General features: G+C 42.7%; 1 protein-coding gene across 3 annotated transcripts in view; it reads right to left on the bottom strand.

The window, feature by feature from the left end:
- LOC138945663 (uncharacterized) overlaps positions 1–11,332 on the bottom strand; it is a 33,691-nt gene that overhangs the window by 19,297 nt on the left and 3,062 nt on the right. The window contains exon 1 of one of the 3 annotated variants that reach the window (XM_070317146.1): positions 1,530–1,828. The exons of 1 other annotated variant lie outside the window; for it this stretch is intronic. The gene's annotated coding sequence lies outside the window, so the exon portion shown is untranslated. Of the gene's footprint in view, positions 102–1,529; positions 1,829–11,332 lie in introns of those variants that run through there. One more of the 3 variants, XM_070317143.1, reaches the window with a different exon arrangement.

The raw sequence follows: 11,332 nt of genomic DNA, 5'->3' as shown, positions 1-11,332 counted from the left end.
ATCAGTTACAAAGTTGGGGAAACTATTTAAACGTAGGTTTACACAGCGATGTTAAAGCTTTTGTACAGATAATGCTAGGGTTGTAACCCCAGGCGCAGCTCATACAACGACGATGTTAGGTTTTTGACGAGCCGCCGGATGTAAATGAGTACAAAATATAGTCGTCAGTTTGGGAGACATTGTAGAGCACAGGTGAACTTTATCACAAACGGACAACACAAAAAGTACTTTCTTTTCAAACTTGAAAGTTTGTTGTCTATTTTTACCAGGGTCTTTCAAACAAACAATAACATGTGTATTTTTTTTATGTGAAAACATTCATCTATTTTAACATTGTTGTACTTAAAATCTTAACATCTGCTAACAATTTGCGTATGAATATTTTTTATTCCTGCACTAGAAGGGAAGAAATCAACCTGTGGAAGACGTGCTGTGGTTTGTCTCCCTTCCTTCGAAACCGAAACCGAAACCGTCTGTAACGCTTACAGGGCCTCATAGATATCAGAGTCAACTCTCTCTCTACCCCCCCTCCCCCCCGCCCCCGACACCTCCACGCATTCAGCGTAACGGCTTGTACGGCGTGTTACTTCAACATAATATGATAATAATAATAATAATAATAATAACTTCAACAAGTATTTTTGGGAAAAAAATTAACCTTAACAAGGCCTCAACACAACAGCGCTTCCTGGAATTGCATGGCTGTTACCGGGAAATGTACTGGGTCAAAGGTCCGCCTGACTCGAAAATTTACTGGGGAAAAGACAGTGACTGCAAAAAATCGTGTACTTCATGATTGGTACAATGGCCAACACAAATGTTGTCGGATCAAGTCTACTTCCATTCTTTAGATGGTATATCTTTTTTCAAAGAAATAGTCTTTTACATTGACTACTGCCCTCCCAGGAAACATGGCCACTTCCTCAACAAAGTCAGCCAGAGCTTCGTTTAAGTGTGACAATGGGTCATATATTGGTGCTACATTACTAGCATTCAAATGTGTATTCATGGCAACAGCATTTTGCCATTTACAACAGTTTCACTAACACTGTATTCTTTCTTGCTTTATTATTTTGTGACTCAGTGATAATTTTAAATAAAGTTATTTGCATCATACACTTTGATTTCATTCATTTCTATTTATAACTACTTTTGTACTACTTTCCCTTCTACACTGTGACATGCCACTGTATGACGCTCATTCAGACCAAAAACAATACCATTCCTACCTGTTGCAACTATCGCTCGCTCTGTTTTTTGGTTCCTTGGTTGATCGATCGGTTTCTTGGTGGAAAACATATTTCTGTCACCAATACCAGTATTATTGCATCACTTCCATAAAGGTAGAGTAGCCTTCTTCCTTTCTGTTAAGCCATTAGGTCTTATTCATTATTGAGCTCTTATTCATTATTGCATTACTTTCACAACAATCTTCTTCCTTGATATTGCGATAGTTGTTATCTCCCATTTATGTACAAACGCCGAAAAGACAATTTAACAGGACACATCAACACTATTATTTTGTTTACCTGTACCAACAGGTGTACAACTTCCTGTTTCTTTGATATTGTCAATGTTTCGGCCCGTGTTGATCCTGGGATCAACTGAATTTCTTGTTACGTATTCCTCCCGGTTTCCCAATGGCGAAAAAGAGGTCAGTGGTCTCTTTGTTCTTCGACTCTGGACGCACGCGGCGCCTCTCACTGGCCCCAACGCGCGGGGCTTGCGAGCAGTGTGCAGGCGGTTACGTAGGACTTCTTGATCTTTCAACCCTGCAAGTAGCGGCTAGCATTAGTGTACGTCACGCACGAAGAAACGTGTCGTTGCTGTGTAGTGGTTCTTTTGCAGGCTCGGCTCGCGGCGGCCACTTACGAGCGATTTCATGACAGACGGCTATTGTTAGCGTAGGCGGAGTAGAAGAGTATCCTTGGCGGATGATGACTTTATTCAGTTATTCTGCAGAAAAACAGAAATGCTGGAGAAAAACCGTTCTTTTCTGCAGCATTTCTGCATAATGTCATCTTTCGCGAGAGCAACGTTTTTTTCTGCAGTAAAACAGTTTTACTGCAGTAAAATTGAAATCAAGAATGCTGCAGTAAAACGGAGATGTTGTTTTACTGGAGAAAAACTGTTTACACTTTTTCTTCAGCATTTTGGCATTATTCAGTTATTCTGCAGAAAAACAGAAATGCTAGAGAAAAACTGTCTTTTCTGCAGCATTTCTGAATAATGTCATCTTTCGCCGAAGCAACGGGTTTTTCTGGAGCCAAAAATTTTACTGCAGTAAAATTGAAATCAAGAATGCTGCAGTAAAACGGTGCTGTTGTTTTACTGCAGAAAACCTGTTTACACTTTTTCTGCAGCATTTTGTACTGGCTCTTGGCGGATTATGACATTATTCAGTTATTCTGCAGAAAAACCGAAATGCTGGAGAAAAACTGTCTTTTCTGCAGCATTTCTGCATAATGTCATCTTTCGCGAGAGCAACGTTTTTTTCTGCAGTAAAACAGTTTTACTGCAGTAAAATTGAAATCAAGAATGCTGCAGTAAAACGGTGATGTTGCAGAATAGTCTGTCACAGTTTTTCTGGAGAAAAACGAACGACCTTGTAAAGTAGCGTTTGTATTCGTCGCCCCCTGGGATAGTATAATAGTTTGTTCCGCAGTGTACCAATCGGAAGGCGTGTAGCACAACTATTGGTAATTCTGGATGAGTCCATCTCTCGACAGAGGGGGGCTCGCGTGCTCCAACATTATAATGAGCCAGTACAAAATTCTGCAGAAAAAGTGTAAACAGGTTTTCTGCAGTAAAACAACAGCACCGTTTTACTGCAGCATTCTTGATTTCAATTTTACTGCAGTAAAATGTTTTGCTCCAGAAAAACCCGTTGCTTCGGCGAAAGATGACATTATGCAGAAATGCTGCAGAAAAGACAGTTTTTCTGCAGAATTTCTGTTTTTCTGCAGAATAACTGAATAATGCCAAAATGCTGAAGAAAAAGTGTAAACAGTTTTTCTCCAGTAAAACAACATCACCGTTTTACTGCAGCATTCTTGATTTCAATTTTACTGCAGTAAAACTGTTTTACTGCAGGAAAAAAACGTTGCTCTCGCGAAAGATGACATTATGCAGAAATGCTGCAGAAAAGACAGTTTTTCTCCGGCATTTCTGTTTTTCTGCAGAATAACTGAATAATGTCTTAATCCGCCAAGAGCCAGTACAAAATGCTGCAGAAAAATAAAAACAGGTTTTCTGCAGTAAAACAACAGCACCGTTTTACTGCAGCATTCTTGATTTCAATTTTACTGCAGCAAAATCGGGGCGGGGATGTAGCTCAGTCGGTAGCGCGCTGGATTTGTATCCAGTTGGCCGCTGTCAGCGTGAGTTCGTCCCCACGTTCGGCGAGAGATTTATTTCTCAGAGTCAACTTTGTGTGCAGACTCTCCTCGGTGTCCGAACACCCCCAGTGTGTACACGCAAGCACAAGACCAAGTGCGCACGGAAAAGATCCTGTAATCCATGTCAGAGTTCGGTGGGTTATAGAAACACGAAAATACCCAGGATGCTTCCTCCGAAAGCGGCGTATGGCTGCCTAAATGGCGGGGTAAAAACGGTCATACACGTAAAAGCCGTGGGAGTTTCAGCCCATGAACGAACAAAAAAACAAAAAAACTGCAGCAAAATGTTTTGCTGCAGAAAAAAACGCTGCTTCGGCGAAAGATGACATTATCCAGAAATGCTGCAGAAAAGACAGTGTTTCTCCAGCATTTCTGTTTTTCTGCAGAATAACTGAATAATGTCATAATCCGCTAAGGATAGAAGAGAGTATCGTTGCGGGTCATGGTACTGACAGGGCAGCGTGCCCTGGGGCAACTACACATTATGTTTGATCACATGCGGCTGCAGCGCTTCGTTACAAATCCAGTCCTGAAACATCCTGCATGCTGGCTCGCGCGCAGAGAAAACAGGCAGGCCAGGCACTGGTTTTACCTTGACGGTAATGAGCGTTGTAATGCGTGTTTTGTTTCAAGTTCGGCTTTTGTGCTTGCTAATCGTACTATAGAGTCACCATTTCTACATTGCACTGTAACATTTTGCGTGGTTAGTTCTGGGTAATTAATTCCATTGCTACTTTGGTTTTACTATTCCTCATTTAATAAGTGACTTTGTAATTGGGGCATATCCAGCTTCATGCAGCCCAGCGTTGCGGGCCTAACTCCACCAGCAATATGGGGCATTTGTTTTCACTTGTGCCTTTTACGTTTTCACCCAGAGAGACGGGGCACATTTTGCACTGTTACGTTTTCACCCGATCATGCGGGGCTCATTTTGCACTTTTTGCATTCTTTCGTTTTCACCCGGTAATGCGGGGCACAGTTTGCACATTTTGCATTCTTACGTTTTCACCCGGTTATGCGGGGCACAGTTCAGTTTGCACATTTTGCATTCTTTCGTTTTCACCCGGTAATGCGGGGCACAGTTTTCACATTTTGCATTCTTTCGTTTTCACCCGGTAATGCGGGGCACAGTTGCACTTTTTGCATTCTTACGTTTTCACCCGGTAATGCGGGGCACAGTTTGAACTTGTTGCATTCTTTCGTTTTCACCCGGTAATGCGGGGCACAGTTTGCACTTGTTGCATTCTTTCGTTTTCACCCGGTAATGCGGGGCACAGTTGCACTTTTTGTATTCTTACGTTTTCACCCGGTAATGCGGGGCACAGTTTGAACTTGTTGCATTCTTTCGTTTTCACCCGGTAATGCGGGGCACAGTTTGCACTTGTTGCATTCTTTCGTTTTCACCCGGTAATGCGGGGCACAGTTTGCACTTGTTGCATTCTTTCGTTTTCACCCAGTCATGCGGGGCACATTTTGCACTTTTTGCACTTTTTGCATTCTTACATTTTCACCCGGTAATGCGGGGCACAGTTTGCACAGTTTGCACATCCAAGGCAACAATCTGGGCGGGGGAATATATAGACCTCCAAACATTACTCCCTTCTAAAAGTCAAGACAGTTTTCGGCTAGAAATAACAGGTGGCGAGGGTTCTCCCACCTTGCAGATTATGCCTAACCAACAGCAGGCTAAGTTGACTCTAGCCATGTGGGTAAAAGCATGGAATCGCTTGTGGCGGTCCTTAGCCTACAAAAGCCCCACCTTACCGCAGGTCTTGCCCAGCATATGGAGACGGTGACGTCTCTGGCAGAGAAGCAAGCTGGCTGGGAGAGCTATGACGAAAACTTTCGACTAATGGTCGCCAGAGGGGATGCTAAAGTGGGGCTCTACTCATCTAGAGCTCTTCATGAAGGCGGTGCTGGACCACCGGGTTGTCTATCAGCAGCAGCAGCCCCATACCGAGCAGAATGCTCGAAACCCACGTGGTACATGCTAAAGGACTGGGTGGCCGAGTGGTAACGCACTTGCGCTCGGAAGCGAGAGGTTGCGAGTTCGACCCTGGGTTAGGGCGTTAGCAATTTTCTCCCCCCTTTTCTAACCTAGGTGGTGGGTTCAAGTGCTAGTCTTTCGGATGAGACGAAAAACCGAGGTCCCTTCGTGTACACTACATTGGGGTGTGCACGTTAAAGATCCCACGATTGACAAAAGGGTCTTTCCTGGCAAAATTGTATAGGCATAGATAAAAATGTCCACCAAAATACCCGTGTGACTTGGAATAATAGGCCGTGAAAAGTAGGATATGCGCCGAAATGGCTGCGATCTGCTGGCCGATGTGAATGCGTGATGTATTGTGTAAAAAAATTCCATCTCACACGGCATAAATAAATCCATGCGCCTTGAATTTGTGCGCGATATAAATTGCATAAACAAATATTTAAAAAAAACATCCCTGCGCTTAGAACTGTACCCACGGAATAAGCGCGATATAAGCCTCATATTGATTGATTGATTGATACACGTACCATAACAAGGGGCACTGCATGGCTGGAGCTGATTGTAAGTTTCAGCACAAATGCTATTGGTGTCTGGGGGCCCATCCGGCTTCTCGCTGCCGGGCCCCTCAGTCTGACAGACCTAAAGTCATACCCAGGTTTCAAAACTGTCAACCGGCTACAACCATTTCCCCTGCATGGGTCGTAACAACAACTAACACTAACCTTGTTGTTCACGTATCATTTTACGAAATAGCCAGTACAGGTTACATTTTTATCAAATTTGAACATTTTATTCAAACAAAACATTCACTGTAGTTGAGAGCTATTGGCAAGTTTTGCGGATGTCAGACCTGTTCCTTTGTTGATTAACCTATCCTAGACATTGTTTTGCTGTGTGTGTTTTTTTCTTCTTTTTTTTCTTGTGTGTCGCAGGTCTCGAGGGTTCTCAGACCTGTCTTCTCGTCAGACGTTGCGGTTTCGAGCGGTACAATTATTGCAACTGAAACCAACACGTATGCCTCTGTTGGTTGTTCTACGCCATTCCTAACATGTTGCTGAAACAATCGATCAGGATGACTGATATCATTAAAGCATCCTAGTAAGAATATGTAATCTGGAATATTGGTATCTATATATATGTACGACTTGTGTCTGTGTGTGTGTGTCTGTGTGTCTGTGTATCTGTGTATTCGCCATGCACGGCCAAAGTTCTCGATGGATCTGCTTCAAATTTGGTGGGCATATTCAGGTTGACCCGGTACAGGACACAACCTGGTCGATATTTCAACACGTGCTCTCAGCGCGCAGCGCTGAACCGATTTTGGTTCCACCTCAGCTACCCGGGCCCCCATACCGACACACCATAGCCGCTACACCACTGCCGTGTGCTGACAAAACCGAGTAAGTCCATTTTTTTCAAAAATGATATTTTTTGTTCATCAAAGCTTAGAAATTAAGGCGCACCTTATGTGTAAATTGTGACTTTGTGAAATAAATAGATAAGGAGATATAAAAAAGTAAGTCCACACCTTAAAAAATGTTTAAAGTACATCTGCCATGTGCTGACAAAACCGAGTAAGTCCATTTTTTTCCCAAAAATGATATCTTTTTGTTCATCAAAACTAAAAAATCAAGAAGCAGCCTGTGTGTAAATTTTGACTTTGTAAAATAAATAGATAAGGAGATATAGAAAAGTAAGTCCACAACTTCAAACATTTCTAAAAAAAAATTACATGTCAATTTGCTGGTAAAACCAAGTAAGTCCATCCACCAATCACAAGAACCTTTATGACGCTATAGCCAATCAGAATGCAATGTTTTTGCCAGTATGACGTCAAAGTCAATCCGAATATTCTTGCGGCATTTTACTTGTTAGTTGGGGTGCTAGTTTTGGTGCAAGCATGGCTGCTAAAGAAGAAGTGTTGTCAAGATAAATGACAAAACAGTGAAAATAACGTTAACCTTACGAATTTGCACAAGATGGAGAGAGAGAGAGAGAGAGAGAGAGAGAGAGAGAGAGAGAGAGAGAGAGAGAGAGAGAGAGAGAGAGAAAGAGAGAGAGAGAGAGTGAGAGAGAGAGAGAAAGAAAGAGAGAGAGAGAGAGAGAGAGAGAGAGAGAACGAGAGAGAGACTAAACAGGGAGAGAGTGAGAGAGGGGAAAGAAATCAGGGTCGACGGGGGGGGGGGGGGGGGGGGGGGGGATGGAGGGAGAGAGAGAAATAAAGGGAAAGAGGAATTAGGGAGGGAGGAAGAGAGTAAGAGGGAGAGAGATAGCGAGAGAGGTAGGGAGGGATAGAAAGAGAGATGGAGGGAGGAAAAGAGAGAGATAGGGAGGGATAGAGGGAGGGAGAGAGAGAGAGAGAGAGAGAGAGAGAGAGAGAGAGAGAGAGAGAGAGAGAGAGAGAGAGAGAGAGAGAGAGAGAGAGACAAGGATCGTCAGGTGAATTATAGAGAAGAAAAATGTTTAAAATAAAACGTCATAAGGTGACGTCATTATGTCTCGCCTTATCGAAAGAGGTCATTTGTGTGTTCTAAACTTTAAATGACGTCATTTGTGAGTTCTAAACTTAAAATGACGTATTTTCTGTATGGGTCGTCTGACAAGAATTTTAAAACTATCATTATAGGAAAATTGGGAACCCCTTGGACTTACTTGGTTTTGTCAAAACATTCATGCACACTTAAAAAGTTGTTTTTGGTTGTGGACTTACTTGTTCATATCTGCTTATCTAAGCACTCTAAAAAGTAGAAATTAGCACACAAGATGCGCATTGATTTCTTCTTTTTGATGAACAAAAAATATCATTTTGAAAAAAAAATGACTTACCAAAGCGGAAGGTCGTGGGTTCGAATCCCGGCCGCACCTGACGGGTAATTAAGGTGAAGATTTTTCCGATATCCCAGGTCAACTTACGTGCAGGCCTGCTGGTGCCTTATCACCCTTCGTGTGTACACGCAAGCACAAGACCAAATGCGCACGGAAAAGATCGTGCAGTCCAAAGCAGAGTTCGGTGGGTTATAGAAACACGAAAATACCCAACATGCTTTCACCGAAAACGGCGTATGGCTGCCTAAATGGTTTTGTAAAAACGGTCATCCACGTACAAATCCACTCGTGCAAAAGCACACGTGTACGTGGGAGCTTCAGCCCACGAACGCAAAAGAAGAAGAAGAAGAACGCCTTCACAAAAATTGCGTCCTCGCTGTTAAAACCCGTCAATCGGGACAGTGAATGTTTCCGTACCATGTCCACACGGCACCTGAATTGCTTAATATCAATTCAAACGTAACACATCTATAAATAGATTCAGGAAACATTGACACCTGCAATAAAATCACTTTCGTGCCTGTGCTAGCATTTTAATGTCCAGAAATATTTCTTAATAACAATTTCAAGAAACGATTTTTAAGACATCAAACCCGGGTAAATAGTGTTTGATTTGAATTTCAAATAATGTGATTTAAGGCTGTAACTATAGTAGTAACCGAACCACCCAAACTTACAACAATAAAACATTACCGGAACAAAAAAACATGCTGTGTAGCTTAAAAAATTGTACGTGAATAATATGTATATTAGTAAATCACCGAAATCTGATATGCTCATCATTCTCCAAGGCACTCAAACTAACACTCACGTACACAGTCATACACAAGAACCAGCTTTTATTCTTGACTGGACATAGTCCTTAGATCAAGACTGGTTTTAATCAGAACAAACACACAAACGCACACATTGTTACAGGTTCGCTTCGAAAGTATCTGTGAGAATCGTACCGAAATGAGCCAGAGCGTTGTTTAGAGATCAAATAAGCAAAGGGAAGTAAGCGCTCTAATGTGCACACGACATGTGTAATAGAGTAAGCGAGAGTTATACGGAACGTTTCTCCTGGCACCTGAGAGAATAACGCATTGAAATGAACAAGCGACTTTCATCCTCAAAAAAAGCATTACTTTTTCTTCCAAATGTTTTGACAAAACCAAGTAAGTCCACTTGCTTAGATCTGTCAAATTTTTTAGATCTGATATAATGGAAAAAAGTGACAAAACCAAGTAAGTCCACAAAATGCCCAACAAAACAAAAACCATCCATCAGATCATTATCAAACTCGGGTTGTAAACGTACATTAATGCTATTTATCTTATTATCTCTGTAGGTTGATCAAGCTAATCGTCACTTTTGAGAAATGTAATAAAACAGAAAAAGTCGTTTATCTCAGAACTAGCTTCAGTGGACTTACTCGGTTTTGTCAGCACACGGCAGACCACATCACAACGCCAAAGTTCTCGGTGGATCTTTTTCAAATTTGGACACCGTATTCAGCTACACCCCGGACACAATATCATCGATGAGATATTTCAACACGTGCTCTCAGCGCGCAGCGCTGAACTGATTTTGGTTTTTGTGTTCATTTCACCATTATTTATAAGTAACTCTTCCTTATCTTCTCATCTTCTCCAGGTTTTCAGCGTTTACCTCCCTTCCTTCGTATGGTGCACTATAGTTTGAGGGAGGCATCTTCGGATATTCCCGTTCTGTTACTATTTTTAGAAGGTCACCGCAGTGTCCAGAACGTAAATGGACCCGTAAATTATCCTCACTGTAAAAGTGCAAAGGTCGAATCAATTTATAGCCACGCGAAAAATACACTGTCATCTATCTCTCTATAGATATGGCTTCTCTGTGTTTGTGTGTGTGTGTGTGTGTGTGTGTGTTTTTATGTGAGCAACACCTGTGCATTGTTCAGTTCTGTTTGTGATGTGGTCTGGCGGCTTTTGTGTAATTTTATGTACTGGCCTTCCTTTCAGAAGCCATAACAGTTCAAAAGGGCTTAGAGATAAGCTCTAAATTGCTCAATCCTGTTTGAGTGGAGTTCGCCTCCAAAGGTGATTAACACGGTTACATTCGTCGACAAGGATGGGACTCGATATGGTCAGGAATGGCATTATGGCCACTGAATCATTTTCGTGCTGTTCCCTTTCCACGAATCTGGGAGGGACCTAAGCTTGGCGGGTCCATTGTTCGGACCCGGCGAAGCCGGCGTACGGCTCTAAGTACTTCTTCCCGGCGAAGCCGGCTACCCGGCGAAGCGGGTATTCATTCTAGTCTATATATATATACGACTAGTGTCTGTCTGTCTGTCTGTCTGTCTGTCTGTTCGCGATGCACGGCCAAAGTTCTCGGTGGATCTTTTTCAAATTTGGACACCGTATTCAGCTACACCCCGGACACAACCTCATCGATGAGATATTTCAACACGTGCTCTCAGCGCGCAGCGCTGTGCGCGCTGAACCGATTTTGTTTTTTTGTGGTCTGGATCCACTACCAGTAACTCTTCCTTATCTTCTCCAGTGTTTTCAGCCGCGATTATCTCCCTTCCTCCGTGTGGCGTCAATCCATATTCCCGTTACTACGTTACTATTTTTAGAAGGTCACTGCACGTTACTATTTTTAGAAGGTCTCCAGTGTTTTGCGCGTTTATCTCCTTTCCTTCGTGCGCCGGCAAAGCCGGCGTACACCCGGCAAAGCCGGGTCCCAGGCGCAGCCTGGTATCCGGCTCTACTTCTTCCCGGCGAAGCCGGTACCCGGCGAAGCGGGTAATCATCTAGTCTTGTATAGGTTGAGAGTGGTCTGCACATTGGCTATGCGGTCTAAGTAGCAAGTTACATACGTTGCAGAAGTTCAGGTAATATTGCGGTTCAGTCCATACCCCTGTCAGTTTCCCGGTTTCCGTTTGGGGTCAACACTTCTCGTTGAGCTTTCAAAGAGAAATGTTTGTGGCCTGTTTTGACCCAAAAAGGTAGGTCAAGGGAAGTAATCCCCTGGCCCATAAACCTTTTGTAACAGTATCCGAATGTTGCATCATTCGTTTTTCCTGTTTTACGTCATAACTTTTGTTTATTATTCACTATTTGAATTTAACTTGCTTTTCTTTGAAAGG

Source organism: Littorina saxatilis, linkage group LG13, assembly GCF_037325665.1.
Source record: "Littorina saxatilis isolate snail1 linkage group LG13, US_GU_Lsax_2.0, whole genome shotgun sequence".
NCBI classification, from domain to species: Eukaryota; Metazoa; Mollusca; class Gastropoda; order Littorinimorpha; family Littorinidae; genus Littorina; species Littorina saxatilis.
Note: the sequence above shows the minus strand (reverse complement) of the source record. Positions and strands in the feature narration are given on the sequence as shown.